Below are 22,064 nucleotides of genomic sequence, written 5' to 3'. Positions count from 1 at the left end.
TTCTCAAGAGTAGCGAGCTACCCAGACTTGATACTCAGACTATTGGCGAAGCTTCATTTGTTTCCGCAGTGCACTAAGAGGTGAAGAGACACAAGGCATCAGAAAAGGTCTGTGAGCGCCTGCAGCCATCTCAGCTAGGGGATTGAAGGGAGCTTTCAAATATCAGAAGCAGAACTCAAACAAAAGCTTTCTTCCCTAAACTAAATTGGAAGGGTAGAGGTAGAGCGTGTCACACAATTTTTCTTTGAATGTGGTAACATGAAGCAGTTACATGTCTCTACTTCTTACTCAGAGTCCTAACACCCTAAAGTGTAACGAAACAATGACCAAGAGTTCTGTCATGGGAAGAAAAGGTTCATGGGGATGAAGTAAGTTTAACGTTTTTAATCATACATGTAGCTTGAAGGAAGGGTAGCAAGTGGAACTACGTGGGCACATCCCATAATACTATAGTTCTACTCAGGAGCAGGATCATGACCTTCAAGGACAATTTCAGGGTCAACAACTCCCTGAGTAGGGCATCTAGTTCACTCGGCACCTCTTATGTTTTAAGTATATCTGGATTCCCTGTGTGCATAAAAGCCCAGTGCTGATTATACAGTCTGTGTACGCCAGTGTCTGAGCAAGTCTTTCTCCTTCTCTGAGGAGCTGATTTTATGTGATGCCAGAGGCTGCCAGTAAGTAGATTTAACAGCAATGGTTTTGCTTCTTCACGTCATTTATCTTCTTTGCTGAGTAAGATTAGGAATCAAAGTACAGAAATACAGCAAAATGCACTTGAAAAGCAAGGCCTGGTAGCATTCCATGGGGGCTATCATCAGCCAAACCAAAAAGGGAGCTTTTAAGGTAAAAGTGTTTAATGTTCTTTCTAATCATTTCTAAATTATTTATGTTTTTTGGGTTTTTTTGCTTTTTTTCGAGACAGGGTTTCTCTGTGGTTTTGGAGCCTGTCCTGGAACTAGCTCTTGTAGACCAGGCTGGTCTCGAACTCACAGAGATCCGCTTGCCTCTGCCTCCCAAGTGCTGGGATTAAAGGCGTGCACCGCGGCCACCACCACCACCGAGCAATTATTTAACTTTGTAACAAAAGTATCCAAATTACAAGTCTTTTGTGTTCTATAGCAGGGCTTCTTCAGCTTTCATGCACATAGAAATCACTAAGAGAATCTGTTTAAGTGAAGATTCCTATGAAGTAACCCAGGAACTAGTCAAGATCAAGTCTGACAATCTTATAGGTAACACTGATGCTGGTCCACAGCCCCTTTGAAAAGCAAGGTCTGGTAACATTCCATAGGGTTCTCAACAGCTGAACTAAAAATACAGGCACAAGAATGGTGAAGGAGAAACCTGAAGCAGCTGAGACTAAGATGCTACTACAATACGATGTGATTCTGCCCTGATTACCCAGCTGGCAGCATATCACCACTTACATGCTACCACAGGCATACTACCAAGTGTACCCAAGTGCTAATATGACATAAGTGCTTTTAGTTATTTTTTAAGATAACTCTTACACAAATGAATAGACTTAATTTTCTTTAACAGTTAAATTGACACAAAATCAAGAAAGAATCCTCCTTTTATTTTGAGATTACCTTGGCAATAATATTTACTTTGTTTGTTTGGTTTGGTTTTTTTGAGATAGGGTTTCTCTGTAGCTTTGGAGCCTGCCCTACAACTAGCTCTTGTAGACCAGGCTGGCCTCGAATTCAGAGATCTGCCAGCCTCTGCCTCTTGATGCTGGGTTAGAAGCATGTGCCACCACCACCTGGCGCAAAGCTATTTTTTGAGAGATATATAGTGGGACTTTGTGTCATTTGGAAATCTATGCATACTTTGTTGGTTCTCGACCAGATACAGCATAAGGTAAGGCTTTGTCAGCTTGCTAAGGACAATTTCTGACAAATAAGGTAGTTACAGTTTTCCTATTGCACCCTCAAACATTTGAGGACAGTCTTCATCTTTTTAAAGGTGACAAAAACATATTTACAGTATTCAGCATGATGTTTTAACACAAATATATGTTGTACCATGTATGGAAGAATCTAGATAATTAACATATGCATTACACCCACACTTAGCCTGTGTGTCTGTATGTGTGTGTATGTGTGCACATACACATTCACGATCATGCATTTTGGAATGTGCACATATACGTGCAAACTGCTAAGAGTTCTTAAATTTTTTCTTAATCCCCAGGACAGAATATTTTCTCATCATAAGGCAATATTCTACTACATAGCTAAACTCCCAAGTCTTAAAATCTATTTTATAAGGGTATTTTATTAGTTGCTTGCATTTTTGTTGCACTTGTTTGTTTTAAATAAACTACAGTGCTGATCTTGCTTAAGTATTTTTCAGGATAATAATTTTACAGGAAAAGCATGACATGAATACAACAACCCAGAGTATTATCTGCAGTAGCTGTCCTTGCATGACTATTAGGATACTATAAACTAAGAGAATTTCTCTGCCTAACCAAAACACCACAGAGATATCTAAAAACCAATGTCAATGTAGCTGGATCACACAGATGGATTTGCTGTAATCTGATTTTTAAAATGAAAAATGCAGAAAAGAGGAGTCTGTTCTAAATTAAGCTCTATATCCCTAAGAGTCTACAACACCTGCAAAAATCTGAGCTACTTCATAAATATCTAAGAGGCATTCCACGGAATTCATATACTGCAAAGCAAATTTTAAGATAATGAAGTAATATTTAAAGATTTTTATGAAGTGTAGATAAATTAAGTGAAAGACAAATATTGGTATTTTGGCATAATAATCTCACAGAGCTCATTTATATGGGAATGAAATCTTGGGTTGAAACACACAATAACTGTTACTATTCAGAACTACCATTACATTCTTACACCCCATAAATACTTAAAAATGCATGTGCCACACAGATACACATGCACCTATTGTCTCTGACTGAAGCAGGCCATTTATATTACTTTTTCTGATAAAATGTGACAGGAAAACAAGTATATAAACTAGAGGGTCTTTTTTCCAGAATAAAGACACGTATGTGAGTTTGGCAGAAAGCATACCAGTACCATGGAAAAGATTAAAATCAACTTTCTGACAGCAATTTCAGTTTCCCCTGATCCAAGATGGAGACAGGTTTTACATAAATATCACAGGAAGTCATGGAAGTAACATGTGTAAAATACTTTAGAGGTAATAAATCACTGGGGGTGGGGGGCTGGTGATTCTCACCAGAAATTACACCTCTAGTCTGGTTCTCTAGTTCTGAAACACTTTAAGTCACTAGCTATCAATCACTTGTCTCATTAGCATAAATACTGTCTTATATTTGAAAAAAAACCTTAAATATCAACCAGCTAGATACAAAAATAAGTCTTATGTATGTGCATGTATCAGGAAGTTGGTATGCCATGGAATTCGCCTAATAGTAAAGATGAAGGCGATGGTCAATCAAGACAACAGTTAAAATATATTAAACCCTCCCAATGATAATTATTAGATCTAAGAGCAGTAACAAAGCTAGTAAAAGCTTCCCCCTGTGGAAAGAAAAGTCTCTGTCCCTACAAGACATCAATGCCACCATAAGCATTTTTATTTTATTAGATTTAATTATATATACACGAGATTTTTCATACATGAATGCATGTGTCATATGTGTGCTGGTTCCCACAGAGGTCAGAAGGCACTGGATCCCTTGGAACTGGAGTTACAGATGGGTATGAGCTGAGAGTACTGGGAACCAAACCTAGGTCCTCTGAAAGAGCAACAAACGCCCTTAACTGCCTGTCATCCTAGCCATTAGCTTTACCATCTTTGAGTATCTGGGAAAGAAGGGAAAGATGGCTCTGGCCACAGGAGATCCAGTCCTCATTCACTGTTTGCCCCTGATGAACTAGCCTCTACCAGTGGCCCCTGTGGATTAGAGTACTGTGAACAAAGTCTAAATTATCTATCGTCACATATGAAGACTGACCAAAAACAAGGAAAAGTATGGGCTAAGACGATTCGGGGATCGCTCCCTTTTTTTCTGCAGGGGCCATCCTCTGCTGGATACAGCTCAGTGAACAGCACCTAATCAGCATGCTTGAGGCACTGGGTTTGATCCAAACATGAAAGGAAAGGAACAGAGAAGAAAACCATCTTCTGCTGCCAAAACTATAATGATTCTTATAAATTATAGACAAGAATTCTAGTGCTAATTAATCCCTCTTCCCTTTAACCGAGATGCATTACATGTCTCTGCAGTACCATATGAGTTCACATAAACATTCAGGACACAAATAGAGTCCATATAGCATTTAAACTCATATTTATTTCCTAAGTTAGTCGACAAAAGTTGGAAATTTTCAACTTAAAATATACCTGATGAAGTTTGCTTTTAGGGGATTTCATATTACATGAATTATAATGTTAGTTATAAACTTATAACACAGGGAAGGGTCACAAAATTATCTTGAAAATCACAAATTCTCAAAAGTGCAAAGGACAACAATCCAGCAGCTAAGTATAACGCTCTGGGGTTGGAAAACCAGAACTAGGTAAGAAGCTACTAACTAACCAATGATGGCTGCTAGAAGTGAGGTGAAATCAGTTTTCTATAAGGATGTGGCCCCTGGGAGGTTAACCATGCTCTAAGGGATGGCTTTATGCACATATGTATAAGGGCGGCACAAACTGGACTCAGTGGGTTACAGACAGAGACAGACATGAAGTCGGGGAGAAGGAGTTATGTGCAGGACTAGGGGAGTGGTGAATATGATGAAATTACGTTGTATTTTATAAAAATCTCAAAAAATAAAAAATATTTTATTAAAAGATAAAAGTAACTCATTTAAACTCTTTTAATACATGTGTATATATATTTTAGGGAACTTAGATAGTAGCAGATAGGTTTCCTTGTGGGGTTTTTTAAAGGGTTTCTACTTCTGGTAATCCCTCTGTGAATTTCCTCCTATCCTCTAGTCTTCCATGGCCCACCCCATTAGACCCTTCATGAACCACTATTCTCCCTGGAACCCTCTATACCACTGAAAAGTCCCCTCTTCAAAGTCCTCACCCCTAGACCCCCTTACTAACCCTTCCTGGCTTCCATGGGAATTCCAAATGGAACACACATATATTTGAAGATTCAAAGCTAACATCAACAAATGAGAAAACATGCAACATCTGTCTTTCTGGGTTTGGTACTCACTGAGAATAACTGTTTCCATATCCACCCATTTACCTGGGAATTTCATATTTTCATTTTTCTTAACAGCTGAATAATATTCCATTGTGTAAATATAAGCCAGTTTTACTATCTATTCATCAACTGATGGGCACCTATATTGTTACCATTCCCTGGCTGTAGTGAATGAATAGTATGAACATGAATGAGTAGATGGGGAAGAAGACTTTACTAGACACGCAGGCCAGCAAATACTAAGCCTTCGGTCAGGAATGGGTCAGCACTTTTGAAACTGTTAGCTAGAGAGGTACCACAGACACCAAACATTATTAAGTGCTTGCCAATGCTATTGGCTACCTTCTTTTGCTGAAGACACTATATATTTGAGACATAGACTATGGAGAAATCAACCTGGTACTAAGCTGGAAACTTCATCACTATTGGCCAGCTTTCATAGTGCTGAAACTTGTTTGTTTACACACCCAGAGACGGAAAGCCATCATCAATCTTACCCACTGTGAATCCCACAAGCTGCAATAGGAACTGTCCTAGCAAGGTAAGCCCAGCGGTGCAATAGTGGCACGAATACCATGAGAGTAACCAACCACTTCCTGATTGAATTTAAGGTCTGCTCCCCAAGTTGAAACCCATACGCAGTACCATTATGAGAGCTGAGATATCAGGATTAAACAAGTCATAGGACCTAGAGTAGAACCGGCCTCTATTATTCTCCTAAACAAACACAGTATTAAACTGACTCCTAATTATTTATCTTTGAAAACATAGATCAGTGCATCTCTTAACCCTTCTCAAGAATTTGTAGTTCAAATAAAACTAAATGGAAACAAAGCACAATGAATGATAACAATACAAAACTTTCACAAATGTGAAATACCTGAAAAATAGTACTTGAAAGAAAATTTACATACAAAATGTTGATTTTGGAAAACTAATATTAAGCGGCCAATTAAAGTAGTCAGAAAGATAGCAGGTTAAACATAATATCTAATAAAAAAATGAAGATAAGATTTTTTTAAAAAAAAAATCAATGAAGAAATTAATACTACATAGAGAGCAAAACAAGCAAAGCTGGTTCTGGAAAAAAAACTGTTAAGTAAACTGAATGAGCCATTTTCTCTACTACTGAAATGGTGTGGGAGAATTGTCTGTATTCTGTCAATCATGTTTTAAATAAATGTTGATTGGCCAGGCAGGAAATATAGGCGGGATGACCAGACAAAAAATAGAAATGATGTAATGAGAACAGGAGAATTCTGGGAAGGAGGAAGTTGATTCCTCCCATTCCTGCCCAGACCACCGAAGCAGCAGGATATGACCTGCCCCACTGGAAAAGGTACTGAGCCACATGGCTAACATAGATCAGAAAAATGGATTAATCAAGATATAAGAGTCAGTGAGAGGCTAGAGCTAATGGGCCAACCAGCTTTATAACTTACAGAGATCTTTGTGTGGTTTTTCTCTGGGGCTAAACAGTTGTGGGGTAACTGGTGGGAGGACAAAAAAAACAACAAGCCGGCCCATTCATGTTACACTGAAATCTCAGCAAAGGCCCATCCCCCTGTCAGTTTCTCCAACACCGGCCTGGCTTCTCTCCAGTAATAAATGCAAATACCCCCATCCCCACCCGTCTTAAAATCCTGCAGCATCAAAAAACTCCAAAAAAAGTTTCCTAAGTCATTTCCCAGAGACTTCTCCACTTTTAAATTCCCTAAACAGACTCTCTTCCTACTCCAATGGCACGATGCAGGAGTTTGTTCTAGGCTAGTTTGGGGGTTACTGTGTCCTGCTGTCCCTATAAGCAACAGGCAACAAATACTATGAAATGAATTCTTTTTAATGGCACCTTACCAATAACTTAAATTTTGTATCCTCTAAAAGAAAATCTCGTTCAATTTCCATGTGTGATGAGAGTTCAGCGTACTTAAGCCATTTTCTTCTTACTGAGTTCTTTTCTGATTCAGTTACATTTAGATCTTCCCTGGATGCAATGCTTCTGCACACCATCTACGGAGCCTGTCCCCAAAGTACATCCTTACAAGGACTACTGTGGCTCTTAGGCTGCCTCCATCCTCACCACACTCAAGACCAGACCCATTTCTCACACCATGGGAGAGATCTTCATTTCAGGAAGTTTTACATGCCCCTTGGTTTACTGTTCAAAATAAGCTTCTTAAGACTTGCCCATCGAGCAGTATACCTCCCACTTTATCTATAAAGAAATCTAGTCTTGATTCTGACCATAACATTCCTACATTCAATGTTATATTTGTCCTTGTTAATGCCCTTTTCACCTCTGAGCTCATCTGACACCAAATCATACTCTTCTCATTTTTGACTTAGTTTTAACTCAAAAATATCTAAGTTCCTAAACGCTCTAAAATAATATTCATACCAAAGTTTTGCTTCAACTGTGTTTTCTCCACTAGAAGAATGGCTATCCTTTGCTACAATAATCAATGTCTGAGAAATAAACCCAAAAGAGAAGGGGGCATTTCATAGAGGCACATGCACCATACCGCTTCACTGACAGTCACAGTACAACATACTAAAGGGATATGGATTCAGTACCTGGAAGGATTAAAAGTCACATAAATAAGCAAGCTAAAACTTTATTAATTAAATAAATGGCAGCAAACTCTTTAGAAGAGCGGGAAATGTTTTTCAATATAGTTGTTCAATAGCTCTTTTAAGGAACACCTGGCCATAGCCTGGAACATAGGTCTTTTTTTCATTTTGGGCATACCCTCACTTTCTCTGGATAAAATTACACTTTTAAATGCCAGAACACTGCTGGCCTTTGAACTGAGTCTTAAAGCAGTAGGGAATAACAGATAAAGGACTAGAAAGTAACACAGACAATCTGGATCTTATTGCTGCCAGAGAAACATTATAACAATTAGGATGGGTCACTTAATCTGGATTTAAATGGGACACTCTCCATATTGAAGAATAATCATTATACTGACTTGTAAAACACTAATAAGTTTCTTTATATGATGTGAGATTTTAAAAGCATACCACTATCTGTTTGGCCAGTTAATTATGTGTATGTTCACATAAACAATAATTACTCAAACTCACAGAAATTTAACGACTAAAGGCAAGCATCTTAAAAGTAAAAAGAAAAAATGTTCATATGCTCTTTCTCCTTTTGTTCTCCAATAGATTAAAATCTTATTAGAAAACAGAGATAAGTCAAAAGAACTAAAAGAATGAGCAAAGAGCAAAGTACATTCTAGGACATAAATAATAACATGTCTTTCAACTTAACCTCAATGATGTTAAGAGGCTTACAACACTCAAAAGCCTACATTAATGCAATAATATAATGCAATAATTCCTAAGATACACTCCATTCACACATACTTCCAAACATTAGGTGCCGAGTACAGGTAGAACAAATAAAAGTAGAGAGGCATTGAGTGTGGGGAAACACCTCATTTTCTCTAGGGCTGTGATAGCTTGCTAACCTCTGCAGATAATTAAACTTGGTCAGCTAACATTCCCCACTGGAGACAAATGTAAGCTGCAGAGTTTGGCTAGACAGCACTTCAGAGTTTGTAGCAGCACTGCCAATCAATCCAACACCTCGCACCTGTGCAGATCCTGCGGCTGAACCAAGTTCCTCCACCTGCAGGATGCTGACCCTAGAACTTTTACTTCCTCAGCTGAACTTACATTCCTCTCTTTCCATAAGCTGGCCAAGTGGAACTCAGCAGAATTCAGTAAGTTCTGCATCCAGTTCTGTAGCTCTCGTTGGTGTTTTTCATTGTCTGGGCACATATCAAATGATATGACTTCCATGTACTGTTTAATAGCCCAGAGTCAGATATGTAAGAGGCGGAGCCTAAGCTCCAAATGCTTTCTTCACTCACTAAAACCTGTCTTTAAAACTTCACAAGAAATCCAGCAATTATTCGCTGACTATAACGCTGAGTACAAAAGAAAAATAAAGGTACTGAACAAGAAAACCTAAAGATCACATGAGGCCATGTACTCAGGGCCTGTGCATTCTCAATATGAACAGAAAATGAACATAGCAGCAGCACCTGTGTGTTAAAAGGGCTAATGATCCAATAAGGGTTTTATGAACCTTAACCGTTCCTCACGGGAAACGTCATGGTGCTTACAAAACCAAAGGGCATCAACAGACCTCAGAGAAAAGAGTACTCACAAACCTGCCATTTGCAGTGACATTCAGGCAATTATAAACTTGCCTATGTTTACAAGGTAGCTGATATTTTCATTCTATAAGACCTTTGTTCACACTTGGAAAATCACACATCAAAACAAACAGGTTCCAGGAAATGAATGGGAATTCTTGCTGTGTAAGGTTTCATTCTTACCCAGGATGTGGGGAGATGGTGTGTAAGTACATATGTTTATACATATGTTTAAAAAAAAAATTTTCGCCCTGTGTAACAGGAAAGGTACTTGCTAAAATATCTCTGGATGAGCACGCCCCCTTGTGGGCACTTCCATACGTACCTTTTAGAAGTCAGTCCTTGGTGATGCTCATATTTTCCTAATCTGTTTATGTATTTTAATATCACCACTTATAGCTATAATACTGAGGAAATAGCAATATTATTTAATATTTCAATTAAACTAACTTCTTTTTGTTGCTAATCCCTATATACAAGTCTAATATAAATTAAATCAACTCTTTTATTATTATCTAAGCATGAATTTTGAACTACTGTGTATTTAACCATCTAACAAAATCAAAACTTTTTTGTGAAACTACAAAACTAATAATGCACTTTTTCACTTCGAAATTAAAATCAGAATCAGTTGTGTATTATTGGCGCTAACTGAATTAAACGGGACTTTCTATGGTCTATAAAAAGGATAATAATAAGTTAAATGTTCATCCATTCATGAGCTAACACAAATATGCTCAAATAACAATACACAGCAATCTCAAAATGACAGATGTAAATCATAAGTAATCCAATTTGACAAGCACTTCTGGTGTAATTCACCAACTAAGTAGAAGGAAACAATGTATTCTGATCTCAGGAGAACTAGGGCTAGTTCTTAAAGTATGACTAGAAAATGTTAAGAGGCAGAGAAATAGCTGGTGTTTTATAATCAATTATTATTCTATAAGTACAGAAATTGAGTAAAAACAGGATTGAGACACTGAAACAAACTCATTAAAAAACTAAACAGAAAAGTAAATGCAGCATTCCAGGTTCTGCTGCGGTGAGCGATGGCCTCAAAGCCTTTATGTGCCATTCAGTACTTCACTCTGACTTGTTAGCATTTTAACTTCTTTTTTGGTCTCTTCTGATGTTTAAATGCCTCCTATAACTTATATAAATATTCCTTTTCCTAGGTTTAGGAAACTTTTGCTGTGATTTTATGGAAACTATTTTCTGTATTAAGCATGGAATTTTTCTTCTACATCCATGATTCCTAAATTTGGTCTTTTCATAGTACCCTACAAATCTAGAGTACTCTTTTCATGTCTTAATATTAATTTATATGGTAATTCTTTGATATCTAAAATGACATTTATTTATGGGTGGGGTATCATACATTCTGGGGTCATGTACACTAGGGGTATTGAACTTGCAGGCTTCAGCTAGTTCTCTCCTTCCACCATGTGGATCCTGAGGATGGCACTCAGGTTATCAGATAACTGAGAAGTCAAGGTACGAACCTGAGACAGACCTACTTGCTATTCCTCCCAACATTACCTCTGGCTAAGGAAATTAATTCGTAGCTAAAGAAGTGCAGCAAAAACGCATGGAAAATGCTGCTGGCTGGCTGGTAGTGCTGTGTTCAGTTAACTTTGTTCTATCCAGTTGGTGCCACCCACAACAGCATGGGCCATCTTACATGAAGCAGCAACCAAATAAGCCCCAGCCACACATATGCTAACATGCCAATCTGATGCAGACAAATCCTCAGCTGAGATTCTTTCCCAGATAATGTCAAACTGATAATTAAAGCAAACCAGGACAGTTAGTATGGTTAGGAATACTGGCTGCATCACTGGGCAATTCACTTAATATCAGTGCACTGCTTACCAGAACCTACATCACCCTCCATATTCTAGTGTCAGCAAAGTTCCCGTCTTTCTAACCACTGCAGATCAAAGTCCCTTTCTTGCAGTCTAGACGTGTTCTGCTGGCCAGCCTCCAGTATGTACTCTTGTGACACTTGTTTTTGAGTTTCCTAAGAGTATAATTCATGGAGAATCTGGGGTTATCGAGCAAATAATTCAGCAAGGTTGGGGAGATTGGCATTGCTATTTGTAATGCCACATTAAGACATATTTAATTCTTCCTGTTGAGTTGTGAGAATTGCTTGATGTCTCTTCTGCTGTCGTGTGCAAATTTTCTCTTCCTTTTCTTTAAAATGCCAATGCTCTGAGGTTGTTTGTATTAAGCGGGGCTCTCACCATTCCCTTTGGGACATAGGCTCCCTGAACCAATGCACTGCGCTGAACATTCATTAGCAGTTCCTAAGACCCATACATTGTTGGCATACCAAGCAAATTGTCTGTACTGCTTTACAACTTATTTCAACACAGATAGGAAAACTGTTCCAATTTCGTTTTTGTCTAAAATAATCTCCATGGAATAAAATAAACAGCAAATAAGTCATTAGCAAAAGGATAATAAAGTGAGAAATGTGCATTAAAGGGATGTATAACATAACCACTTTCATTAAGAATACATTCCAATTTCACGGCAAATGTCAACAGTGCAAAACCTCCATTTACTTCTGCACCAACCTAACAGATGAGAAAACAGTAAGCATGGATAAAAAGTTACTAACATAGAAGAAAAGTTAACCAAGGAAATTTAAGTTTTTAAGAAATAAATTGTTAGAAATTTAAAACTCATGGATGAAATTTTATAAAATTTTAAAATACACTGAAAAATATGACCAATAGACTCTATCAAACAGAAATGGAAAAATATTAGGAACAGATAACATAGCTCAGTCGGCTAAAGGTGCTTGCTGTCAAACCAGACAACTTGAGTTGGAGCCCAAGAGATATATGGTAGAAGAAAACTGACCTCCACACAAGACCCATGGCACCTGCATCACACAGGGGTTGGGGGTGTTGTAAATAAGACCTGAGCAGAGTGTAACACTTCTCATCAGGAAACTTTCCCCTATCCAAGCAGAGCGGTAACACTTTGCCAGTCCTGAGCAGAGTGATAACCCCTCTCCAGAGCAGAATGGAACAGAGTTGTAACTTCACTGAGGAAACCCTCCACTGCTGGAGAAGAACTGTTACACTTGCACTGAGGAACCGTTTCCCTGGGGCAGAGCCGTAAGCTGCTATGCTTACATTGACTTTGCAGTATTCCTTGGCTCTCGACTACCAGGAAACTTTTCCATCCAAGCTGCAATACTGACATTTGAATAAATAAATGTATTAAAAAGTTTTTAGCTGATTTTGTTTTTAAAAGATGTAAGAAAAAAAACAACTCATTTACAAAAGCTAACATGCCAAATTAACATCAGATCACTTATCTTCTATGATAAAAAGCCAAGAAAGTATGTAACAATACACTGCTAATCAACTAACAAAACTTCTTTCTTTTTAATCACTAATGAAACAAGAGCATTTCAAGATGAGTACACACTAAGACAGTTTGTGGAAACTAAACTAACACTGCAGACGATTCTTGAAGGAACACTATAGCAGAAGGAGGGCAGTCCTAAACAGGAAAGAGCTGCTCTTCCAGAGGCATAGCTTCAGTTTCCCAGGACATGCCTGATGACTTAAAACCAGCTATAACTCCAGTCCTAAGGGACTCAACAGTCTCTTCTGGACTCCTCAAGAACCAGGCATACAAATGGTACACAAATAAGCATGTAGAAAAATACCCACACTCATAACTCCAAAAGCTACTGGTCTAATGAATTTCCACAACACAAGCCTTCGTTCCCAGCACTTGGGAGGCAGAGGCAGGTAACTCTATGATCTACATAACAAGTTCCAGACCAACCAAGGCTACAGAGAGAAATCCTATCTCCGAAAATTCTCCCCACAAAAAAAGCACAGGACTGGATGGATTCACTGCAGAATCAACTATAATCCTCACAAAGTTTTCACATCTAGAAAGGAAAAGAGGCTACAAAAAACTCACCCTACTACACTAGCAAGTAGTACACTATATCAAAACTAGATAACACACACACAGACACACACAATCCCCTTATGTGTGTAAACACATTAAATAAAATTTTTTCAAACTGCATTCTAAAAATATATTGAAAAAGGTCACACACACTGTGACTGTTAGCTTCATTATAAGGAAGTAAGGTTGGTATAGTATACCCAAATCCATAAATTTAATAAAAACCAAAATAAACTTGGGCAGAAAACACACAATCATCTCAATAGATAGCAAAAAAGCATCTGACACCTACCTAAGGTGGCAACTGTACTCATGAACCCAGCACCTGTAGCTGCCTGGATAAAACCTATTTGCCTTTGGTGAGGGACTCCTAAGCCCCCACACTTCCCTATGGAGTTTATAGCAGCTAATAGTCACTGGAGGAAGGAGAATTTCTTCAGTGGTGTAGCCACTGGTAAGTTGCCCATGTGCCACTAAATAGCCCCTACTCATATTCATATAAGCAATTCTAATTAGAGTCATTTAGAGGAACCCCATCCATATTCATAGGCAACCCTAATTAATGGGTCATTTAAAAAGAAAAAGGAGGAGGAAGAAAGAGTAGGGAGAGAGGGGGAGAGAGGGAGAGAAGGAGAAAGGAAGAGGTAGGAGTGAGTGGGGAGAGGAGGGAGGTGGCAGAAGCAGAATATTCAAAGAAAGCAGGCCAGGAAATCCTATTTACAACAGCTTCAGAATAAAAAGACAAAATACCTGAAAATAAACCTTACCAGGGAAGTTAAAGACCTATACAAGAAAAAAATTTAAGAAACTAAAGAAAGAAACTGAAAAACAGCAAAGGGTGACAACATCAGACCATTCATGTTTGGATGGTAAAATCAATTTTGTAAGAAACAATCTACAGACTCAACACTATCCATATTAAAATTCTAACTACATTCACAGAAATTTTAAAAATGTAAAATTCAAATATGAAAGTCCCCAAATAGCTAAATAAACCTAAAGTAGAAATAGAATGCTGAAATCATCAAGGTACCTGATCTTGAGACCTCATTTGGAAATTCTGAAATTTTCACGGAAGTACTACTACTGGTATACCATTGACTGAACACCAGTCCTCCTATTCTGGAAGGTTGTCCTCTTCAACCAAGCTTGCAGCTTCGGGAATAGGAACCATGATGAAATCTGAGGGATGTATTGAATTGACCCTGTGAGAGCTGCATACTTTTGGGAAAGATGGCACGTCATTGTCTCCCTCCCCTGCCATGTAATGGCATAAACCCCCACTCCCCTTGCTACCCATAGCTAGCAAGAAATCTGGCCCCAGGACTACAAGAGCTGGAGAATTAGCCCTGTCCCTCACCACCTCACCAACTACAGTACATGGGCGATTGGGCCCTGTATCCAGCCTGGGGAGCACACTAGAGCTGACCCTGTTGCCCCACGCAGGTGAGCCAGCCCTTAGTGTATGAGAACAAGAGAACTGAACACCCCCACCCCTGGTGCCGCCCCCATTCCTCCTACAGAAATAAAGAGTGGTCCCTGCACCTGGCCTGGGCAAGACAGTGGAGCTGGCCCTGCTGTTGTAAATGTGGGTAAGCCAGACCTAAGGGCTGAGAAGAGAACTGGTCCACGCTCCTTCCTGCAGGCTGCTAAGTGTGGACTGGCTGAGTCAGTGCTGGACAGCTCATCCAGGTCGTGACTAAGAGGAAAAGCTAATGGGCTGATCCAGGTCCAGAAGCAGGGCTACATCCACCTCATCTATGAACTGTTGGAGGAACAAATCTACAGACCCACATTTTCCTTATCTATTCTTCAGTTGAGAGGCACCTAGGTTGTTTCCAGGTTCTGGTTTATTAAAAATAATGCTGCTATGAACATAGCTGAGCAAGTGTCCTTGTGGTATGGTTGAACATTCTTTGGGTATATGCTCAACATTGGTATAGCTGCATCTTGAGGTAGATTAATTCGCAGTTTTCTAAGAAACTGCCATATTGACTTCCAAAGAGACCATGCAAGTTTTCACCCCTACCAGCAGTGGAGGAGTGTTCCCCTTACTCTACATCCTCTCCTACATAAGCTGTCATCAGTGTTTTTTTTTTGTTAATCTCAGCCATTCTAACAGATGTAAGATAGTATCTCAGAGTCATTTTGATTTGCATTTCCCTGATGACTAAGGATGTTGAGCAATTCTTTAAGTGTATTGGCCATTTGAGATTCTTCTGTTGAGAATTAACTGCTTAGATCTATACTCCATTTTAATCAGATTATTTGATATTTTGATATATAGCTTCTTGAATTCTTTATATACTTTGGAGGTCAGCCCTCTGTGTCAGATATGAGGTTGCTCTTCTACTCTTGAAATTTGCTATTGTGGGGAATGAGTGAGTCGTGTTACTCAGATTCTCATGGTTTTGGAGTCCCTAAGCTGGGTGAGCCCTACTCAGGCCAACACTGTCTAGTTAGAGGTCTCTTGTAGACCGCAGGGAGGCGATCACAAGGCGGCTTTCTTTTTGTAGATGTACCACAGTGTATTCAACAGCTTTGTAGCCAGTGGATTAAACAGGACCCCTGTGACTTATCCCTGAATTCACCTCCCCCAAGACTTAGCATACAGAACCAAGTACTGTCCCAGCTTACAGTTGTCTCCCCAGGACAATGGGGAATCGGATGGGACACAAAACTCAGCTGTCTGCACTTGGCAGTAAATAACTGAGGGCACTTTGGATTCAGCCCTTGCATCACATTTCATAGTAATTTCTATCAATTTCATTAAGGCTTTCGTCAAAAAAAATGTTCATTTTTAATAAAATTTAACATCTTACCTTTACTTTAAAAAAAGATAATACAATAAAATGAGTCATAAATACTCTTTAAAAAGAAAGATACCTGATATTGAACTGGGCAGATGGCTCAAAGGGAAAGGGCACTTGCCACCAAGACTGACAACCTAAATTTGATCCCTTTTGAACCACATGGTGAGGGAAATAAAACTCCTACAAGTTGTTCTCTGAGCTCTAAAAGTACACAGTGGTACATGTACCACCACCACCCGATGCACAAGTAAATAAGCACATGTACCACCCTCTCCCATGAGAAAGACCCAGCTGAGAATGTAGCTGAGTGTCAAAGGGCATGTGAGAGACTCTAGATTCCATTCTCAGGGGGAAGGAGCCAGATCTCAAACTATACAACAGAACCACAGTAACAGACACAGAACGGTACTGACACATGACAGAAACTAAACAAATCAAAGATTCAGAAATTACCATACACAGTTACAACCACCAATGTTCAACAAAGGTGTCAGAATCCATACTGGGCTCTTCACAAATACTCTTCAACATGTGGCACCTGCAAAACTAGATTAAGCCTTCAGAAAAATGAAAAAAAATATGCATTTCTAACTGGCATTTAAAAATTCAAAATGAACCAAAGACTCAAAGGTAAGACTTAAAACTGTTGGAGGAAAACATGGAGGACATAGCCATATAAAAAGGTTTTCTGAAGAAGTCTCAATGGAAATAATATTTTAAGTTTCTGCACAGTAAACAATTGCCACAGTGAAGATAGCCTAGAAATATCTTTGCCAATCATATAATAGACAGGAGGTTAATATTTAGAATCTATAAACACCCAGATCACCCAATCAATGAATGGCCTAATGAACTGGAGAGTTCTCAAAAGAAGTTCAAATGTCCAATAAAATTCTGGAAAAGTGTTCAACATTCTTGGCCAAGAAGGAAATGAGAATTATAGCTGCTTTAAGATTGCATTTCATCCTAGTCAGAGCCATTACCAAGAAATGACAAACAACAAACACTAATGAGGATGAGAGCAAAGGGGAACCTCTATTCATTAAAGGGAGAACGTGAGTTAATTCAGCCACTAAGGATGTAAGTACAGAAAATCCTAAAAAGCTGAAAATGGAGCTATCCAATTAAGCCAGCTAAAGCCTCCTGGATGTACATACAAAGGACACTAAGTTAACCAGACAGAAATACTTGCACACCCACATTTGTTGTTGTATTATAAAGTGTATACATACACACACACACCAGTACTGAGCCTGGCAGATCACACCTGTAATAACATTACTCAGGAAACTGAAAGAGGATGATTCATGGATCCTTGAATTTAAGGCTGATTGACATGATAAAATTCAGGACATCCTGGGCTACAGAGACCCTGTCAAGAGAAAGAAAGGAAGGAAGGAAGAAATTGAGGGAGGAAGGGAGAAACGGAGGGAGGCAGGCAGGAAGGGAGAGGGGAAGGAAGAAAGAAAGACAGAGACAAGAGGAGAGAGAAAAAAGAAAGAGAGAAGAAAGAAGGAAGAGGAAGAAAGGGAGGGACAGAGGGAGGAAAAGTAAGGAAAACAAATGGAATAAAGTGTAGAATAGATGTCAATCAGAAAATGTATAAAGAAATTATGGTACATATTTATGGTGGAATGTGTGTGCTTACACGGGTGCAAACATGGGTGAAGGCCAGATGCTGATCTCGGGTGCTGTACCGCTTTGGATTTCTTTTTTTTTTTTTTTTTTTTTTTTTAAAGACAGTCTCTCTTACTGGCTTAGAGCTTGCTGAGTAGCTGATAAAAAAAGTTCTAAAGATCTGCCTGTCTCTGCTTTCCAGCAGTGGGACTGCAAGTGCCAGACCACCAATTCCCCACGTTTTATATGAGTAATGAGATCAAACTCAGGTCCTCAAACTTGCATGCCAAACACTTTACCACCTAAGCTATCACCTACAACCCCACATAAAATTTTACTAAGCCCCAGTAGCACAGACACTGAGAGAAACAATTAATAAATGGGACCTCCTAAAACTGAGAAGCTTCTGGAAAGCAAAGGACACGGTCAACAAGACAAAACGACAGCCTACAGAATGGGAAAAGATTTTCACCAACTCCACATCAGACAAAGGACTGATCTCCAAAATATACAAAGAACTCAAGAAATTGACTACCAAAAGAACAAATAGGCCAAAAAAAAAAAAATGGAGTACAAACCTAAACAGAGAACTCTCAACAGAGGAATCTAAAATGGCTGAAAAAGACTTAAGGTTCAACATCCTTAGCCATCAAAGAAATGCAAATCAAAAAACTCTCAGATTCTATCTTACACCTGTCAGAATGGCCGAGATTAAAAAAATACTGATGACAACTTATGCTGGAGAGGTTGTGGGGAAAAGGGAACACTTCTGCATTGCTGGTGGGAGTGCAAGTTGATACAGCCCCTTTGGATATCAGTATGACGATTTCTCAGAAATTAGGAAACAACCTTCCTCAAGACCCAGTAATACCACTTTTGGGTATATATCCAAAGGATGCTCAATCGTACCACAAGTACATGTGCTCAACTGTGTTCATAGCAGCATTGTTTGTAATAGCCAGAACCAGGACAACCTAAATGCCCCTCGACCAAAGAATGAATAATAAGGAACATGTGGTACATTTACACAATGGTGTACTACACAGCAGAAAAAAATGACATCTTGAAACTTGGGGGCAAATGGATGGATCTAGAAAACATCAGTTTGAGTGAGGAAACCCACATCCAGAAAGACAAATATCCTATGTACTCACTCATAAGTGGCTTTTAGACATAAAGCAAAGAAACCAGCCTACAATTCACAACCCCAGAGAACCTAGACAACAAAGAGGACCCTAAGAGAGACATACTTGGATCTAATCTACATGGGAAGTAGAAAAAGACAAGATCTCCTATGTAAATTGGGAGCATGTGGACCATGGGAGAGGGTTGTAGAGGAGAGAAGCAGAGAAAAATGTATAGCTTAATAAAAATCAATAAAAAATAAATAAAAATTTTATAAGCATAAAATAAATTTGTTGCAAATGAAGATTATGTTCAACCAAGTAGGTCAGACTCAGTAAAACAAATATGTTTTCTTTCCGGTGAGGACTCGAGGTTTAAATCTATATAGGGTAACACCGGGCGGTGGTGGCACATGCCTTTAATCCCAGCACTCGGGAGGCAGAGGCAGGCGGATCTTTGTGAGTTCGAGGCCAGCCTGGTCTACAAGAGCTAGTTCCAGGACAGGAACCAAAAGCTACGGAGAAACCCTGTCTCAAAAATCAAAAAAAAAAAAAAAAAAAAAAAAAAAAAAAATATATATATATATATATATATAGAGAGAGAGAGAGAGAGAGAGGGTTGGTCATAAAAATAGAAAGGAGACCATGAGAACAGTGACAAGATCCCAAAAGGGGTTTAAACAGAGAACAATGGGGTGCACGAGACATGAAAGCAGGAGGGACTGTAGAGGGAAAGTGTGGGGGCAGCGCTAGAAGAAGACTGGAGGAGCACTAGAAGTGGAGAATGACAAGAACAGAGTAAGATGACACCGTGGGGCCTTTGACGACGGCCAGTAGGTAGAGACTTATAACTAAGCTGGCCATCCTAAAATTTGATCACCAGAATACACATGCTAGGAGGAGAGAACCAACTCTCACAAGCTGTTCTCCAGCCTCCACATATAGACCATGGCATGTGTGTCCCATCCCACACAGAGAGAGAATCAATAACTAATTGTTTTAATGATTATATGCATATGAATATGTCATAACAAAATCCATTACTTTACATGCTAGCTTAAACATTTTTGAAAAACAGAGGCAATGATCTTAAGTGTGTGTTAGCCCATTAGCTTACCCCAACTGTAGTAGAGCGTCTAAGAATCTATAGTGCTTAGATCCTCAGCTGGATCTAATGCTAGTCAGATCTAAGATCCACTGGAATAAAAAAACAAAAACAAAAAACAAAAAAAAACAAAACAAAACAAAAAAAACCTTCATGGGAGAAACGGGAATCTGGACAAACTCTGTTACCTACAAAACCTCAACAGAATTATCTATACCATAGTAACCATGTGGTTCAACAAGCAAACTGTACCACAGAGGAGAGAACAGTTGGAAGAAGTTCAATGTTTAGCCAAAGTTTCTGGCTAATTAACAATATATACAGAATTCTTGGTTTCTCATAACAAAACGAGTAAAGATTTACAAGACTGACAATATCTGATGTTAACTTTTAATAAATATTCAAAAATACTACTGGTTATTCTCATTACAAAATAAAAGAACAATTAAATTTATTAACATTGTCGTTTGCATCAGTTTTGCCTTATTTATAATCTTCAAGTCCATATAAATTCAACATTTAGACAACTACAGTTTTTTTTTTTTTTTTGGTTCTCAACATTTTTAATGCTGTGACTCTTTAATACAGTCCCTCATGTTATAGGGACTCCCAACCATAAAATTATTTTCATTGCTACTTCAAAACTGTAATTTTGCTACTGTTATGAATCATAATGTAAATATCTGTATTCTCTGATGGTCTTAGGCAAGCTCTGTGAAAGGGTCATCTGACCCTCAAAGGGGTGATCCTAGAGAAGCTAATTAAGAAGGTGAACCCATAGAAAAACATTTAGGCGATGAAAGGAGACAGAGACAAAGACCCACATTGGAGCACCGGACTGAATTCTCAAGGTCCAAATCAAGAGCAGGAGACAGAGCACGAGCAAGGAACTCAGGACCGCGAGGGGTGCACCCACACACTGAGACAATGGGGATGTTCTATCAGGAACTCACCAAGACCAGCTGGCCTGGGTCTGAAAAAGCATGGGATAAAACCAGACTTGCTGAACATAATGGACAATGAGGACCACTGAGAACTCAAGAACAATGGCAATGGGTTTTTGATCCTACTGCACGTACTGGCTTTCTGGGAGCCTAGGCAGTTTGGATGCTCACCTTACTAGACAACTACAGTTTTAAGACTTAGCTCTAGTTAGAAGCCCAATCTCCATAACAACTTAACAAATGTACTTAGAAGCTTTTCCTTAAATAAGTAAAAGCTATTACAGTAAGAGCTAACCCACCAAGTACAGTTAAAGGTATAGGATTTAAAATTGAATGACTTACCATATGATACCACAGACTACAGAATCACCATCAGGTCAGTGAGATGGCTCAGTGGGTAAAGGTGCTTGCGACTAAACCTAACTACCTGAGTTCTCGCCCCATAGTCCACATGGTGGAAAGAGAGAATGGAATGCTGCAAGCTGTGCTCTGACCTCCACAAGCACGCCATGACATACATTTGCACACACACGCAAAATAAATGCATACGTTTAACAAAAACAAAAGAATCACCATAAGTTAAAATGAAGAATGTGGATCATCATGTTCAAACTTTATGTAAAAAAATAAATGATATAGTAATAGATTTAATGACTGACCTATCTACCAATTAACATGGAAAGCTTGCAGGGTAGGCTCATCAAATAATAAAGATGTTCTTAGATGGGGTTGTTGCAATTTTGCAATATATTACCTACCATTTAAGGCAATCATTTTAAAAGGAAGATAGTCACTTCACTGAAGGAATTTTCCATTTTACAGAGCTAATGTGTAATGTACATCTCTTTCCAAAAGTAATAGAAGCCCACACTTCTGTTAACTCAGATACTCACATATTAACCATCTTCTTGAGAAACAAAGAATCAGACAAAGTGAGTAAATTTCAAGAGAATAATATGACATTCTTCCTTGAACACAAAATGCACAGACATGTATAAAGGGAACAATCTGAAGAAAATATGTTGTTTTGGGGGCACTCGTTTTCTTTGATCTTAACCTACCTCTCACCCAAAAAAATACAGTGATTTAGTATGATGCAGTTAAGCACTTACATAATAACTTCAAGATGGAGGGGAAAGGGGGAAAACATTACCCACAATATACTTCAAAA

The 22,064-nt window shown here is 38.7% G+C and overlaps 1 protein-coding gene across 6 annotated transcripts in view; it reads right to left on the bottom strand.

Moving 5' to 3' along the window:
• Tasp1 (taspase 1) overlaps window positions 1-22,064 on the bottom strand; it is a 357,326-nt gene that overhangs the window by 248,286 nt on the left and 86,976 nt on the right. The gene's annotated exons all lie outside the window — the stretch shown is intronic.

Source organism: Chionomys nivalis, chromosome 9 (genome assembly GCF_950005125.1).
Source record: "Chionomys nivalis chromosome 9, mChiNiv1.1, whole genome shotgun sequence".
NCBI classification, from domain to species: domain Eukaryota; kingdom Metazoa; phylum Chordata; class Mammalia; order Rodentia; family Cricetidae; genus Chionomys; species Chionomys nivalis.
The sequence above is the reverse complement of the archived record's forward strand: the minus strand, read 5'-3'. Positions and strand labels throughout refer to the sequence as shown.